This window comes from Cucurbita pepo, chromosome 11 (genome assembly GCF_057944985.1).
Source record: "Cucurbita pepo subsp. pepo isolate OVF chromosome 11, ASM5794498v1, whole genome shotgun sequence".
NCBI classification, from domain to species: Eukaryota; Viridiplantae; Streptophyta; class Magnoliopsida; order Cucurbitales; family Cucurbitaceae; genus Cucurbita; species Cucurbita pepo.
In genome coordinates, this window is record NC_141808.1 from 12,703,211 (window position 1) to 12,720,487 (window position 17,277).

General features: G+C 39.5%; 6 non-coding genes and 1 pseudogene across 6 annotated transcripts; 6 read left to right on the forward strand and 1 right to left on the reverse strand.

Moving 5' to 3' along the window:
* Positions 1–264: 264 nt before the first annotated feature.
* LOC147790352 (uncharacterized) lies at positions 265–4,533 on the reverse strand (annotated as a pseudogene).
* Positions 4,534–8,144: 3,611 nt separating this feature from the next.
* On the forward strand, positions 8,145–8,218 carry TRNAV-AAC (transfer RNA valine (anticodon AAC)). Its single transcript has one exon. It is a non-coding gene; the product is annotated as a tRNA-Val (tRNA).
* A 1,138-nt stretch (positions 8,219–9,356) lies between these two features.
* TRNAV-AAC (transfer RNA valine (anticodon AAC)) lies at positions 9,357–9,430 on the forward strand. The gene has a single exon. It is a non-coding gene; the product is annotated as a tRNA-Val (tRNA).
* An 895-nt stretch (positions 9,431–10,325) lies between these two features.
* TRNAV-AAC (transfer RNA valine (anticodon AAC)) lies at positions 10,326–10,399 on the forward strand. The gene has a single exon. It is a non-coding gene; the product is annotated as a tRNA-Val (tRNA).
* Positions 10,400–11,268: 869 nt separating this feature from the next.
* Positions 11,269–11,342, forward strand: TRNAV-AAC (transfer RNA valine (anticodon AAC)). Its single transcript has one exon. It is a non-coding gene; the product is annotated as a tRNA-Val (tRNA).
* An 865-nt stretch (positions 11,343–12,207) lies between these two features.
* TRNAV-AAC (transfer RNA valine (anticodon AAC)) lies at positions 12,208–12,281 on the forward strand. The gene has a single exon. It is a non-coding gene; the product is annotated as a tRNA-Val (tRNA).
* A 711-nt stretch (positions 12,282–12,992) lies between these two features.
* TRNAV-AAC (transfer RNA valine (anticodon AAC)) lies at positions 12,993–13,066 on the forward strand. The gene has a single exon. It is a non-coding gene; the product is annotated as a tRNA-Val (tRNA).
* Positions 13,067–17,277: the final 4,211 nt, after the last annotated feature.

Sequence of the window (17,277 nt, forward strand, 5' to 3'; positions counted from 1 at the left end):
AGCTTTGGCCAAAGTCGTCTTACCAATGCCTCCAATCCCATATATCCCCACCATGTAGACACCATTACATGGCTCATCTTATTTCGAATAATCGGAGTTTGACCTTAAATTTTCTAGTTGAGAATCAATTCCAACCATATAAAGGCGTGCAAGTAAGATTTAATATCGACAATACTTCTTTTACAAGATCAAAAATTTGCAATCCCATATAAGATTTGATATTTTGCAATTTTCAAGCTCAAAAATTGTGAACTCAACAAAGTGTCAATGATTTCGGGAAGAGCATACTGGATCGTTGGTTGGGTCCCATTTATTGGGTAACATTTCAATTCCGGAACACCCATTAAGACGAAGATGACGAAGATTCAGTAGCAAATAAATGGTACTAGGGAGGGAGATGAGGTTTGTGCAACCTTCAAGGTCTAACACAGCGAGATCACTAAGGCATCCAATTGTTGAAGGTATCTCCTTTGTGGCCGTAAAATCCAAATCCAAAATCCTTAAAGATTTCATGTTTTCGACAATTTTTAGAAACTTTTTGAGCTTAGAACACCTAGATAGTTTTAAATATACAAGGGACTTTAACTCGAGGTAGCTTGAAAGTTTTTCAAGGTTAGTGCATTTTGTAAGCTCTAAGATACGAAGACTATCTAAAGCTCTAATAGACTCAGAATCACTCTTTTTATGCAATTATTGAGATATAATTTTTTAAGGTTTGATGATGGGGAGAAGTTTGTAAGTTCCTAAAGTTTTTTTTTTCTTTCTTTCTCTCTTTCTTTCGGTATCTAAGCTTCAAAATTTTAAGAGATTTCGACCTGAGATAGCTTGGAAACTTTTTAAGATTCGAACAATGATTAAGGTATAAGGTAACAAGCTTACCAAGAGAAACAATTGACGTAGGAATGGTTCTCAATTTTGTGCAATTGTTAAGATACAATTCTTCAAAGTTTGACGATATTGGAGAGAAGTTACGAATTTTCTCTAATGAATTAGAGTAACTAAGATCAACAAACTTCAACCATTGTCAATCCTAGAAAAGAAAAATCTAATTTAGATAAAATATTATTATAAGAAAATCAATGAAAATTTTTGAATCATAAAAGTAGCAATATAATTATCTTCGATTCTTTCCCCAAATTTTTGATGAGGCTATGTTGCAAATCTAATCCAACAAGATCTTTTGTAATAAAGAAAGATGGCAAAGATTTTTAAGCAAATCCACGCCATTTAATCCACTTTAAATTATTCTGTAGATATTCAATATTAGTGAAAAATCTTGCATTTTGAACCATTAGCCATCTTAGGTTTTTCATGTTTCTAAAAGCTCGAGGATCAACACCCAACCTTGTGGGTTTAGGTAACTCCAACTTTATAGCTTTAATTGCATCGGTTCCCTACAAACTCATAGTTTAGTAATTCAACATTACTATCGACTTACTTTGACAAACATACCTGTCCATTCTCCTTGGTCGTATCTAGTACAAAGGAAAGAATCCAAAACAACAAGAGCCAACGAATGACCTTTTACAATAACTTGTAGCACGTTTTGAAACGTCTAGGTATGTACTTGGTGGATGACTTTTCTTAAAAGCGTGTGAACTAAAAAGTTTAAGGGCATCATTGTGATTCATTCTTTGAATACGATACTTTTCATCAAATTTGTGGATAAAAGTAAATGACGGTTTCTTGTTGTCACAATGATTATACTACCAGCGTCAAACCAATCATGTCTACCAACCAATGCTTCTAACTGCTCAAGCTTATCCACATCATCTAGAGCTATAAGAACTTTATTTGAACGCAGTCTATTTCTTACCATGTTGATTCCTTTATCAAGATTTTCAACCTTCAAAATTTCCTTTAAGATCTCATGGATCTAGTGTTCTTGAAGTTGAACAGGGCAATTGAATTGCTTTGAAGCTTCCTTAAGATTTGATAGAAAGCAACATTCAAATTAGAGAAAAAAATTTTGTATAAAGTTTTGGCCAAAGTGGTCTTACCAATGCCTCCAATCCCATATATGGATGAGTGATTGAGCCTATAATATTATTCATATTTCTTATTAGTTTTGGAGTTATCCAACGATGATACATTATAAGAATGAAGAATCACAACAAACAGGCAAATAGATTTGAGTATTAAAGATTTATATCACATTAGCCATGAAATCAATCAACCATATTAACCAAAAATGTGTATTTCTTTATAAAATAATTTGTACATTTAATCTTTTCAAGACCAAATATAAAAGTTTTTTTTTTTTTTTTTTTTTTTTTGTAGGAGAATCCAATTCAGAAAAGCTAATCCATGGAATGGGCGGGACAGCTTCTACACTTGAAATGTTCCGCCAAACCTGGAAATCTCAAGCTAATTGTGCTCTTCAATGGCAGACATGCATCCATATTTCCCATCTTGATCTTCCCTCTCAACTCCCGAGCTATTTCACGACACACCTGATTCACGGCGTTCACAAAATTCTTTACTATCACAAAAAGCCCTAACGGATTTTCTCTATCCCCTGTTTCATAGTACTCATTTGTCTTCTTCAATTCATCCAACACTCTTTTTTGTTCTCTTCTTGCTATCTCAACTTCTTCCGTTGCGGATTTCACAAATTCTAACATCTTTCTCTTGTATTCACCACAGCCTTCAATCGATAGAAGGTTTTGTATCTCTGAGATTTTGCTTAATAGATTAGGGCAAGTGATAGTGAAGGTTTCGTAGTCGATTGTGGACGCTTTCTTGACGTTAGAGAGCTCTAAGGTGAGTGATTCCATAGCTGATAATCCAAGTATTATGTATTCGATTTCTATTTCCTTTTTCGATTTGAGATTCTTTGAATTTGTGTTTGAGAATTGTTTTTTCCCTTCGAATTTTATGACTTCTTTGACAATGAAAGGAAGCAATGCGGTTTTTCTATCATCTGAAAGTCTTAAGAGTAAATTAAGATGGAAAGCTTTTGCATTACCTCTCGTTGTTCCTGAATTCAATCGGTTTCCAACTTTGAGAGTTGCTTCCAAGAGTTTAGTAAATAACCCTTTATTCATTAGTTCTTCGCAACCCCTACTACGTGTTTGGGAAAAGTCCTTGAGTCGATTAAGCTCTGATTTGAAGCTTGATCTGAAAAACATGGCGTTTAGACGATTGAAGGCTGTCGGAAAATCTTTGAGAAGATGGAAAATGAAGGATTCTGCATCGTCAAGCCTTAATGGATCGCCATCAAATTCGAGGATTTGAGATTGTTGTTCTTTGGTTGGAGTGATCTTGACAAGCTTTTCGAGTGTGTCTGAATCGAGGTCATGTCCCTCCGCCAGAGCATCGAGAAGTTCTTTCCGAGTTATGGTGAGGGATTTAAGAATTATTGCAATGTTTCTTGCCCTTCGAGAATGGAGATTAGCGCTTGTCCGCCATTGTTGAGGCCTCTTAGCTTTGTTGGCTGTTTCTTGTTTGTGGCAACATACTCGAACAAAGCTTCCATAAGGTTGACATTAAAGCCGAAGAAAAAAGATCAAACCGTAGTGAAAAACTCAAAGAAGAGAGCCAAATTGAATTATAATGATGGGTTATACCTGAAAGAACCTCTATCGATCTTGTCCCACACCCCGTAGGATGATCTACATTGGTATTGATCTTATCCCAATGTAATGGCTTTAGTCTAGCCGGATAAAGATGGCCCTGGATTGGCAACTGCCGTTGATGGTGGCCGCAGGGGCATTGATGGAGGAGGAGGAATAGCCGTTGATGGTGGCGGTAGGGGCATTGATGGAGGAGGAGGAACTTTGATTGAAGAAATTTGATGGAGCAAAGGAGTAAAAAAAATAATATTTATGGTGTAAAATTCGATGGAGCAAAGGAGTAAAAAAAATTTGATTGAAGAAATTGAAGAAATTTGGCGGTAGGGGCTTCTTCTTTCTTTACCCAACCCTATATTTACGGTAGATTAGGCCATATTTAGCGAATAAAAAATAATAAAAATTCAAATAAAGAATTCATCCGTTTCTTTATAGTCAATTCATGGTTTCTTTATAGTCAACATGGTTTCTTAAAAGCTAAATTAATAATTCAAAAAAAAGAAATCGAGAACATTCTCTTTATTCTTACTTAATAATACTATTAAACTACAAAAGAAAAATAAAATGTTAAATAATTTCTTGTTAATAATTTTCAAACTTTTTAACCACTACCAATTTTCTTTTTGTTGATGACTACTATTAGGGTACCACTTCTCTATAACAGATGAAGGAAAAAATAGACTCATTTGCTCCTTCGTTGACTCGGGCCGATTTCCATAGTCTCAAAGGTTGTTTCTACCGCTGCAATCTACATTTGGGCTTCTATGAGGTCTACTAAGGAACCACACTAGAGGATGGAAGACCTATTGGGAGGAGGTGAACCACCTGAACTTGCGGCGCGCGAGCTTGAAGAAGAGGTGGCTAAGCTGCATGCCATCAGCGCGAATGAACTGAACACCTTCGCCGGAGCAGAAAAGAACTCATGCTGGCTGAAGGTAACGTAGGAAGAGATGACGTCCATCACTGGGAACAAGACGTGGAGTCTGGAGGACATGTCGCCGGGACACCGAGCCATAGGGTTCAAATGGGTCTTCTAACTGAAGCGTAACGAAAAAGGAGAAGTTGTGAAGCACAAGGCCCGTCTGGTGGCGAAGGGCTATGTCTAGAAGCAAGGAGCGGACTTTGAAGAGGTATTCGCGCCGGTGGCAGGGTTGGAATCTGTCGCCTATTGCTGGCGATCGGGGCACATCATTCCTGGGAGGTCCACCACATGGACGTGAAGTCCGCTTTCCTCAACAGAGAGCTGAAGGAGACCGTCTACGTCCGACAACCACCTATCTTCTTGGACAACCACAACTCCGACAAGGTACTGCGCCTGCAGAAGGCACTCTACGGGCTTCGACAAGCACCACGAGTCTAGAATGCGAAGCTCAACAGTACCCTTCTGTCGCTGAAGTTCAAGCGATATGCCTCTGAGCATGGCATGTACATGCAAGGCCACGACAAACAGCGGTTGATCGTGGGAGTGTACGTTGACGCCCTCATAATCAGTGGAGGCGACATGAAGTTCTTGGGAGATTCAAGAGGGAGATATCAAAGAACTTCAAGATGAGTGATCTCAGCGTGCTCAGTTACTACATCGGCATCTAAGTGCAACAGAGTACTGCAGGCATCACCTTCTGTCAAGGTGCATATGCAAAGAAGCTGCTGGACACAGCTGGGCTAGCAGACAGTAACCCTACAAGGACACCAATGGAGGCCCGACTCCAACTAAGGAAGGTCGGCACTACAACGATAATTGACTCCACCCATTACCGCAGCATTGTCGGGAGCCTGCGCTATCTGGTAAACACATGCCCTCACCTTGCTTATTCCGTTGGATACATGAGTAGGTTTATGGAAGCACCTAGGGAGGAGCATCTTGTGGCTGTCAAGCGCATCTGTGCTATGTGGTTAGAACCAGAGGCTGGGGTGTGAGATACTGCGCAGAGAGAGGAAAAGAGAAGCTTGAGCTGGTCGGCTATAGTAATAGTGACATGGTCGGTGACGTTGATGATCGTAAGAGCACTAGCGGGATGATTTACTTCCTCTCAAGCACCGCGATCTGCTGGCAATCAACTAAGCAAAAGGTAGTTGCTTTATCTTCTTGCACTGCAGAGTACATTGTCGCTTTGACGGCAGCAACACAGGGGGTCTAGCTTGTGCAACTGATGGAAGAACTCATCGAAAGAGAAGGCGATCCACCAATGTTATACGTGGACAACAAAGCTACGATCTCCCTGATCAAAAATCCAGTTTTGCACGACCGGAGCAAGCACATAGAAATTAGATTCCACTACATCCGAGAATGTGCAAATCGGGGGCTCATGAAGATTGATATCATCCAAACAGAGAAACAAATTGGAGACATCTTCACCAAATCTCAGGCGCGGTGAAATTTAAAGAACTTTGTTTGAAGATCGGAATTCAAACAATAAGGTAGGTATACACATGATTTTAGTCCGTCGGATCCAAGTCGAACCTGATTCGAATCCAGCCCATTTGTAGAACCTGAAGCCAAAGTTTCCTCAACCCAGCGAATTCGCTCTGCAGCTGAACGCGTCTGCGGCCCATCTCGGGAACAGAAGTCCAGCAGCCAACACCTGTAGCCAACGACCCGGGAGCCAACCCAAACCCGCGACTCTGATCGACCTCGACCCGATGCCACCTGTATTACGTGGCGCGTCCTGCTGCAGCCACATGGCACCCAGCGGCACAGACGCACCCTCGGCTTCACTCGGCGTAAAGGGCTGCGGCGATGCTCCTCTGGCAGCTCCTTTGGCGGCTCCTAGGCTTATCTGGCTCAACTTTCAATTTTTGATCCAATTATCACCGTTCTAACCCTTTCGAACCTATTTTGGGCAGCGTTTAAGGTCATTGAGGCCATTTTAGAGCCGTATTCACATTATTAATTGGATTATTAAATAAAATGTGAAATACTAACAAAAGGTGACTAATGGTGAGATAGGAAGCGAACCCCGACAACCTTTGGAGAAGATCTCGAGGAACGGGAGCTTATGTTAATTAAATTAGAAAATGCTTCGGCTAAGACCAACTAAGTAAGTGGCCTTACTACAGGATAGACTAGAAATTGTATGAGTTATGATGATGTATGAGTTGTATCGTATGATGCGGTATCCTAGTATATGTTGATGTTTGAGTATATGATGATGGATGAGTCTATGATGATGTATGAGTTATGATGATGTATGATTGTTAGTTCTGGAATTACTTTTTTTTTTGTTCGAGAATTACCATCCATTTTCTTTGTTGGTTCTGGAATTACCATCCTCATCTCATCCATTTTTTTTGTTCTAGAATTACAATCTCTTTTCTTTATTCTCGAATTACCGTCCATTTTCTTCATGGGTTCTAGACTTACCCTCCATTTTCTCTCTATTCTAGAATTACCATCCCTTCTCTTTCTTGGTTCTGTAATTACCATCCATTTTCTTTATTCTATAATTACCATCAATTTTCTCTGTTCTAGAATTACCATTCATTTTCTTTGTTGGTTATGGAATTACCATCATATCCCTTATCTTTGTTGGTTTTGGAATTACCATCTCATCTCTTTTCTTTGTTGGTTCCCCCTTTTTTGTTAGTTCTGGAATTACCATCATATCCCTTATCTTTGTTGGTTCTGAAATTACCATCTCATTCTTTTTCTTTGTTGGTTCTGGAAAAAGAACCATCCATCCCTTTTCTTAGTTGGTTCCGGAAAAAGAACTATTACATCCCTTTTTTCTTTGTTGGTTTCGGAATTACCTTTTCTCCTTTTTCTTTGTTGGTTCTGGAATTACCTTTTCCCCATTTTCTTTGTTGGTTGTTTGCCAGCAACAGCCCCATCTCTTTTTCTTTGTTTGCCAGCAACAGCCCCATCTCTTCCCTTTTCTTTGTTGTGAAATTCCACCCTTGTTTGCCCCATCCCTTTTCTTGGTTCAGAAATTCCATTTGTTTGCCAACAACCGCCCAATCCCTTTTCTTGCCAACAGCAGCCCCAGTCCATTTTCTTGGTTCTAGAATTCCATGTGGTTTGCTAGCAACCGCCCCAATCCCTTTTCTTGCCAACAATAGTCCCATCCCTTCCCATCCATTTTCCTTTGTTTGCCAACAACAGCCCCCTTTTCTTTTGTTTCCCAACAACAACAGCCCCATCCCTTCTCCATCCCTTTTCCTTTGTTTGCCAGTAACAACAACCTCATCTCTTTTCCTTTGTTTGCCATCCATTTTCCTTTGTTTGCCATCCCTTCCTCCTTTGTTTGCGAGCAACAACATCCTCATCACTTCCCCATCTCTTTTCCTTTGTTTGCTAGCAACAACAGCCCGAAGTACACAAACCGTGTCGACACTCATAAACGACCCTCAAGTGACAATGCAGCTCTCGAACGCTCCCCCACCTCGAGCTACAGTTAGCGAAGACCTAAAAAAGAAATCTAAAATGCGGTGAGTAAAAAAGTACTCGGTAAGCAGCCTACTTGTAGGCTGCCATCGCATCCAGTTCTTGGTAGGTTTCCACGGGCTTTTCTTTAGGCTCTAGGAAGTTTGGGCTTAACTCTATAGTTTGGCTGACCTTCTGGTGAGGTTTCTAACAGTGTCGTGGTGTAGTTGGTTATCACGTCAGTCTAACACACTGAAGGTCTCCAGTTCAAGTCTGGGCGACGCCATCTTTGCATTTTTTATTTTTATAATAATAATCTGGATTCATTTTGGACATCTACGAGAAAGTTTAAGAGCCTTCGAGCTTGGTAAGCCCGGGAACCGTGCCCTCGAACACACATTGATTCATTTTAGACCTCTACGTGAAAGTTTAAGAGCCTTGGAGCTTATAGGCCCGAGAACCGTGCCCTTGAACACACATTGAGCATGTAATTAATTGTTTGGACTTTTATTGAAGAAATACGTGTACGAATCAACAAGGTCAAGTCTCGGCGACGCCATCTTTGCAATTTTTATTTTTATAATAATAATCTGGATTCATTTTGGACATCTACGAGAAAGTTTAAGAGCCTTCGAGCTTGGTAAGCCCGGGAACCGTGCCCTCGAACACACATTGATTCATTTTAGACCTCTACTTGAAAGTTTAAGAGCCTTGGAGCTTATAGGCCCGAGAACCGTGCCCTCGAACACACATTGAGCATGTAATTAATTGTTTGGACTTTTATTGAAGAAATACGTGTACGAATCAACAAGGACTAGGGTGGAATGATTGTGAGCACGTCATATACTGGATTTAGCCAAGAAATTTATGAACTCAACTTAGTATCAGAGGTCTAGGTTGATTGGTCCAACAAACGGTTTTTGCTAGACGAAGAGCCATTGAGTCTTTCGTTACGTGATTTTCGAGGCTTCAAATCTCGAACCGTGACGAAAATAAAACTAAAAGTAAAATTAAATTAAACATTTAGATAATGCAATTTAAAATCAAACAACACCTCGACTAGAACAAATTGAAAGGCAACACAAACAAGTGTTGTTAAAATTTGTTACTAATGGAGAAAGAGTTCGGGATACTGTTTCTAACGAAATATAAAAGACCCGAAGTACACAAACCGGGTCGACACTCATAAACGACCCTCAAGTGACAATGCAGCTCTCGAACGCTCCCCCACCTCGAGCGACAGTTAGCGAAGACCTGAAAAAGAAATCTAAAATGCGGTGAGTAAAAAAGTACTCGGTAAGCAGCCTACTTGTAGGCTGTCATCGCATCCAGTTCCTGGTAGGTTTCCACGGGCTTTTCTTTAGGCTCTAGGAAGTTTGGGCTTAACTCTATAGTTTGGCTGACCTTCTGGTGAGGCTTCCAACGGTGTCGTGGTGTAGTTGGTTATCACGTCAGTCTAACACACTGAAGGTCTCCAGTTCAAGTCTGGGCGACGCCATCTTTACAATTTTTATTTTTATAATAATAATCTGGATTCATTTTGGACCTCTACGAAAAAGTTTAAGAGCTTGGTAAGCCCGGGAACCGTGCCCTCGAACACACATTGATTCATTTTAGACCTCTACGTGAAAGTTTAAGAGCCTTGGAGCTTATAGGCACGAGAACCGTGCCCTCGAACACACATTAAGCATAAGCTCGAGAACCATGCCCTCGAACACACATTGAGCATGTAATTAATTGTTTGGACTTTTATTGAAGAAATACGTGTACGAATCAACAAGGACTAGGGTGGAATGATTGTGAGCACGTCATATGCTGGATTTAGCCAAGAAATTTATGAACTCAACTTAGTATCAGAGGTCTAGGTTGATTGGTCCAACAAACGGTTTTTGCTAGACGAAGAGCCATTGAGTCTTTCGTTACGTGATTTTCGAGGCTTCAAATCTCGAACCGTGACGAAAATAAAACTAAAAGTAAAATTAAATTAAACATTAAGATAATGCAATTTAAAATCAAACAACACCTCGACTAGAACAAATTGAAAGGCAACACAAACAAGTGTTGTTAAAATTTGTTACAAACGGAGAAAGAGTTCGGGATACTGTTTCTAACGAAATTCAAAAGACCCGAAGTACACAAACTGGGTCGACACTCATAAACGACCCTCAAGTGACAATGCAGCTCTCGAACGCTCCCCCACCTCGAGCGACAGTTAGCGAAGACCTGAAAAAGAAATCTAAAATGCGGTGAGTAAAAAAGTACTCGGTAAGCAGCCTACTTGTAGGCTTTCATCGCATCCAGTTCCTGGTAGGTTTCCACGGGCTTTTCTTTAGTCTCTAGGAAGTTTGGGCTTAACTCTATAGTTTGGCTGACCTTCTGGTGAGGCTTCCAACGGTGTCGTGGTGTAGTTGGTTATCACGTCAATCTAACACACTGAAGGTCTCCAGTTCAAGTCTGGGCGACGCCATCTTTGCAATTTTTATTTTTATAATAATAATCTGGATTCATTTTGGACCTCCACGAGAAAGTTTAAGAGCCTTCGAGCTTGGTAAGCCCGGGAACCGTGCCCTCGAACACACATTGATTCATTTTAGACCTCTACGTGAAAGTTTAAGAGCCTTGGAGCTTATAGGCCCGATAACCGTGCCCTCGAACACACATTGAGCATGTAATTAATTGTTTGGACTTTTATTGAAGAAATACGTGTACGAATCAACAAGGACTAGGGTGGAATGATTGTGAGCACGTCATATGCTGGATTTAGCCAAGAAATTTATGAACTCAACTTTGTATCAGAGGTCTAGGTTGATTGGTCCAACAGACGGTTTTTGCTAGACGAAGAGTCATTGAGTCTTTCGTTACGTGATTTTCGAAGATTCAAATCTCGAACCGTGACGAAAATAAAACTAAAAGTAAAATTAAATTAAACATTTAGATAATGCAATTTAAAATCAAACAACACCTCGACTAGAACAAATTGAAAGGCAATACAAACAAGTGTTGTTAAAATTTGTTACAAACGGAGAAAGAGTTCGGGATACAGTTTCTAACGAAATACAAAAGACCCGAAGTACACAAACCGGGTCGACACTCATAAACGACCCTCAAGTGACAATGCAGCTCTCGAACGCTCCCCCACCTCGAGCGACAGTTAGCGAAGACCTGAAAAAGAAATCTAAAATGCGGTGAGTAAAAAAGTACTCGGTAAGCAGCCTACTTGTAGGCTGTCATCGCATCTAGTAGTTCCTGGTAGGTTTCCACGGGCTTTTCTTTAGGCTCTAGGAAGTTTGGGCTTAACTCTATAGTTTGGCTGACCTTCTGGTGAGGCTTCCATCCGGTGTCGTGGTGTAGTTGGTTATCACGTCTGTCTAACACACTGAAGGTCTCCAGTTCAAGTCTGGGCGACGCCATCTTTGCAATTTTTATTTTTATAATAATAATCTGGATTCATTTTGGACCTCTACGAGAAAGTTTAAGAGCTTTCGAGCTTGGTAAGCCCGAGAACCGTGCCCTCGAACACACATTGATTCATTTTAGACCTCTACGTGAAAGTTTAAGAGCCTTGGAGCTTATAGGCACGAGAACCGTGCCCTCGAACACACATTGAGCATGCAATTAATTGTTTGGACTTTTATTGAAGAAATACGTGTACGAATCAACAAGGACTAGGGTGGAATGATTGTGAGCACGTCATATGCTGGATTTAGTAAAGAAATTTATGAACTCAACTTAGTATCAGTGGTCTAGGTTGATTGGTCCAACAGACGGTTTTTGCTAGACGAAGAGCCATTGAGTCTTTCGTTACGTAATTTTCGAGGCTTCAAATCTCGAACCGTGACGAAAATACAACTAAAAGTAAAATTAAATTAAACATTTAGATAATGCAATTTAAAATCAAACAACACCTCGACTAGAACTAATTGAAAGGCAACACAAACAAGTGTTGTTAAAATTTGTTACAAACGGAGAAAGAGTTCGGGATACTGTTTCTAACGAAATACAAAAGACCCGAAGTACACAAACCGGGTCGACACTCATAAACGACCCTCAAGTGACAATGCAGCTCTCGAACGCTCCCCCACCTCGAGCGACAGTTAGCGAAGACCTGAAAAAGAAATCTAAAATGCGGTGAGTAAAAAAGTACTCGGTAAGCAGCCTACTTGTAGGCTGTCATCGCATCCAGTTCCTGGTAGGTTTCCACGGGCTTTTCTTTAGGCTCTAGGAAGTTTGGGCTTAACTCTATAGTTTGGCTGACCTTCTGGTGAGGCTTCCAACGGTGTCGTGGTGTAGTTGGTTATCACGTCAGTCTAACACACTGAAGGTCTCCAGTTCAAGTCTGGGCAACGCCATACTTGCAATATTTATTTTTATAATAATAATCTGGATTCATTTTGGACCTCTACGAGAAAGTTTAAGAGCCTTGGAGCTTATAGGCCCGAGAACCGTGCCCTCGAACACACATTGAGCATGTAATTAATTGTTATGACTTTTATTGAAGAAATACGTGTACGAATCAACAAGGACTAGGGTGGAATGATTTTGAGCACGTCATATGCTGGATTTAGCCAAGAGTCATTGAGTCTTTCGTTACATGATTTTCGAGGCTTCAAATCTCGAACCGTGACGAAAATAAAACTAAAAGTAAAATTAAATTAAACATTTAGATAATGCAATTTAAAATCAACACCTCGACTAGAACAAATTGAAAGGCAACACAAACAAGTGTTGTTAAAATTTATTACAAACGGAGAAAGAGTTCGGGATACTGTTTCTAACGAAATATAAAAGACCCGAAGTACACAAACCGGGTCGACACTCATAAACGACCCTCAAGTGACAATGCAGCTCTCGAACGCTCCCCCACCTCGAGCGACAGTTAGCGAAGACCTGAAAAAGAAATCTAAAATGCGGTGAGTAAAAAAGTACTCGGTAAGCAGCCTACTTGTAGGCTGTCATCGCATCCAGTAGTTCCTGGTAGGTTTCCACGGGCTTTTCTTTAGGCTCTAGGAAGTTTGGGCTTAACTCTATAGTTTGGGTGACCTTCTTGTGAGGCTTCCAATGGTGTCGTGGTGTAGTTGGTTATCACGTCAGTCTAACACACTGAAGGTCTCCAGTTCAAGTCTGGGCGACGCCATCTTTGCAATTTTTATTTTTATAATAATAATCTGGATTCATTTTGGACCTCTACGAGAAAGTTTAAGAGCCTTCGAGCTTGGTAAGCCCGGGAACCGTGCCCTCGAACACACATTGATTCATTTTAGACCTCTACATGAAAGTTTAAGAGCCTTGGAGCTTATAGGTCCGAGAATCGTGCCCTCGAACACACATTGAGCATGTAATTAATTGTTTGAACTTTTATTGAAGAAATACGTGTACGAATCAACAAGGACTAGGGTGGAATGATTGTGAGCACGTCATATGCTGGATTTAGCCAAGAAATTTATGAACTCAACTTAGTATCAGAGGTCTAGGTTGATTGGTCCAACAGACGGTTTTTGCTAGATGTAGAGTCATTGAGTCTTTCGTTACGTGATTTTCGAGACTTCAAATCTCGGACCGTGACGAAAATAAAACTAAAAGTAAAATTAAATTAAGCATGTAGAAAATGCAATTTAAAATATAGAAATATGTATGATACGTAAATTGAAAATGAGAATGACATGTAAGCATGGAACATGACAAGGGGGGTTATGTTCATTAATGTTAGATGTAGAAGTAATGGGGACCTCAGGCATTATGTGTGTTCATGCATATATGGGGATACCCCTATCCCATCACGAGGGTACGGACACGTACATCCAAGGGTAGGACAACGACCGTTATTCATTGCATAGCGCTGCCGCAACGGTTACTAGTTCTAACAGGTTCTAGCATAAGGAGCTCCCAAAGTATGCCCACCAGATAAGGAAAGTGGCCCAGCGGTGTGCGTACTAGCTGGTGAGCCCATACTCGCACGTACTGGCTGTGTGTAGAGTATATGGTACACGTACAAAGTTTACCCGTTAGGACAGCAATGTAGGGAAAACGAAATAAAAAGATAAGTTCCATCATATCATTGCATGTGTTTGTTGCATAACCCCGATAGGGGACCACTTACTGAGTATTCTATAAATACTCAAGCCTCATGCTACTTTACTTTTTTAGATAAGGGCAAGGCACCCATGTGACATCGATGGCGACATCGAACACACCGGGACCATAGCACATGCATAGGGTAGTTGTTTTTCCATTGTGTAGTCTAGGTTGCATTCAGTTTGCATCATTAGTATAGGTTAGCATAGGTTGAATTGTATTTGCATAATAAACCTTAGGGTAGGGTAAGACATTGATTTCAGTTTTGTTTCTTTTTCTTTATTTCAATATTGTTGTTTTTCCTTTATTTCTCTTGTATTCGTTTTCTCTTTCACGAGGTAATAAAAGGTGAGTGTAAGTCGCATTTATGATCAGGACCAATTTAATGCAAATTTCGCATTTAAGGTATAGTAATGACCTTAGATTAAATAGGAAAAATTTAGGGTCGTTACATTTATAATCAAGACAATGTGTAGGAGGAGGGATAAATTTATTCACTGGTTTGTGGCCTCAGAATGGAACAAACTTGGTAACTAACTGCTGGGGCACCTCCTTTGTCTATAAATAGATAAAACTACATTCATTTATTTTAGTTCAGTGTATTAGATGTGCAAATTATAATTAGTTCATTATGTTTGGATTATAATAGTTAAGGGGAAAAAATAATAATTTTCTTATTTCATGTTGTCTTTGTAGCTTGTACAAACAAGTGAACAAGTAGACCAATGAAGAGTGATGTTAATTCGAGAACTGAATATTGTTTCGACTACAAGCATTTCCATTTTTAGCAGGTCTGTTTAATGTTATTTTCATCTTCAAATTGTAGCTTGTTCAAGTGAAATACTTATATCAAAGATTTCACAATAAATAGAGGTGCATAGTAACGCCATAATTAAAAATAGCTCCCACACTAGTCTTCCCCTATGTCATTTTGCTTCCAATAGCTACATAACAGCTTTTTAACAACTTTTAGTTTGTCGAGCAGAGTGGCCTTATAATTTTTGTGCTTTACAATTAGGACAATGTGTAGGAGGAGGGATAAATTCCTTCACAATCCATGGCTTGTGGCCTCAGAAGGGAAGAAACTCGATAACTAACTGTCGGAGCACCTCCTTTGTTTATAAACAGGTAAAACTCAAACATTCATTTATTTTAGTTCAGTTTATTAGAGGTACAAATTATAATTAGTTCATTATGTTTGAATTATAATAGTTAAGGGTGAAAAAAATAATAATTTTTTTGTTTCATGTTGTCTTTAAATTGTAGCTTCTACAAGTTTACAAGTAGACAAAAGAAGGGGATGTTAATTCCATAACTGAATATTATTCAGACTGCAAGCATTTCCATCTTTAGCAGGTCTGTTTCATGTTAGTTTCATCTCCAAATTGTAGCTTGTATAAGTGAAACACTTATATCAAAGATTTCACAATAAATAGAGGTGCATAGTAACGCCATAATCAAAAACAGCTTCCACAACACTTTTCACCATATCAATCCCAAACACATGAGTCTTCCCCTGTGTCATTTTGCTTCCAATAGCTAAATCACAGCTTTTTGACCACTCTTAGTGTAACGACCCGAAATTTTCTACTGAATTTAAGGTCGCTAGTACGTATGTACCATAAACATTGAATGCGGAAGACTTCATTTCAATTCCTTAAAACATAACCTTTATCTTAAAACACAATCATGGACTTACGTGTTTCGAAAACATCTTTAAAACGACACAACAAACGACTAAATCAAATAAATAAGAGTTTAAGTTAAAAACATCTTATTCTAGCGTAAGTCTAAGAAAATAAATACCACTATCATATGCATGTGTCATGGTCTTGAGTTGCGATGTCGTCGTCAGCTGTACAGGAATGCCTTGCCTTAACCTTAAAAATGTAGTAGCACATGACATGAGTATTTAAAGAATACTCAGTAAGTGACCCCATTATTGGAGTTAAATGCAACAATCACATGCAAATGAGATGATGGGACCTATCTTTCAATCTGTCTTCCTACGGTGCTGTTCTAACGGGTAATTTGGACGTGTACCATCTACTCTACACACAGCTCATACATGCGAGTATGGGCTCACAAGTCAATTCGCACACCGCTGGGCCACTTTCCTTGTTCGGCGAGCATACTTTGGGAGCTCCTTAGGCTGGACACTCGTTAGAACTAGTCACCGTCATGACAGCGCTATGCAAACATAACGATCGTTGTCCTGCCATTGGATGTACGTGTCCATACCCTCGTGATGGAATATGGGTATCCCCCAAATGCATGAGAACACATAATGCATGGGGTCCCCAATATTTCTACTTTTATCATTAATGAATATAACCCCACTATCATCTTTCATGCTTAACATGTCATTTCTCATTTTCAGTCTACGTATCATACATAATCCTAACGGGGTTACATTTCATTTCATTTCATTTGTGGTGATATCATGTCATTCATAACATGCTGTATACATACAATTTAGAAAACATAACATAACACTCCATGCTTTTAACATGTCATTTCATAATGTGCAATTCATACAACAATTACCTCAATGGTCACACAAAACAATCTAAACATGACACATCACATCACAATATATCGTATCATAAACATTGAGTATCGTAAACACTTCGTGGTCATATCGTTCCCTAACTTATCATAGCCTTAACGTTCTTATACCTATCACAGTCATATCGTTACGTGAACGTACCTTAGTCATATCATCACAGGAACGTATCCTAACGCTATCGTTCTATCAATCTATCACAAACCTATCCCTTTCTACCCATATCCTAACCATATTCTTTCATCAATCTCTCCTATCCATGGCACTCCGGTATGTAACCTAACCTTAACGTTTCATGAACGTATCTTACTCCTATCGTTACATTTCGTTTTGTGCATCCTTCTCGTATCCTATCTCAAACATATCCTTGAACACATCGTACCACACTTATTATCATACAATTCACATATTATAACATAACACAAACATAATATAAGTCTACCGATTCACAGATAATTCACACATATCAGTATATATGACACGTGCAAAACCATAGGCACGTGTCAACATCAAATATAACCATTCCGATAGTAAGGCCACTTACCTGGTTACTTAAGTCGTTGTCACGAATATATCCTTAATGAAAGTTCGATTCCGTCCTTTGAAATCAAAGTCAACCTATGTGAGCCCATGACATCAGTTTCAAGTTGAAAGTCTATAAAATTATTTCTCTAATTTACATTCGCCATCCTAAAATTCTTATATTT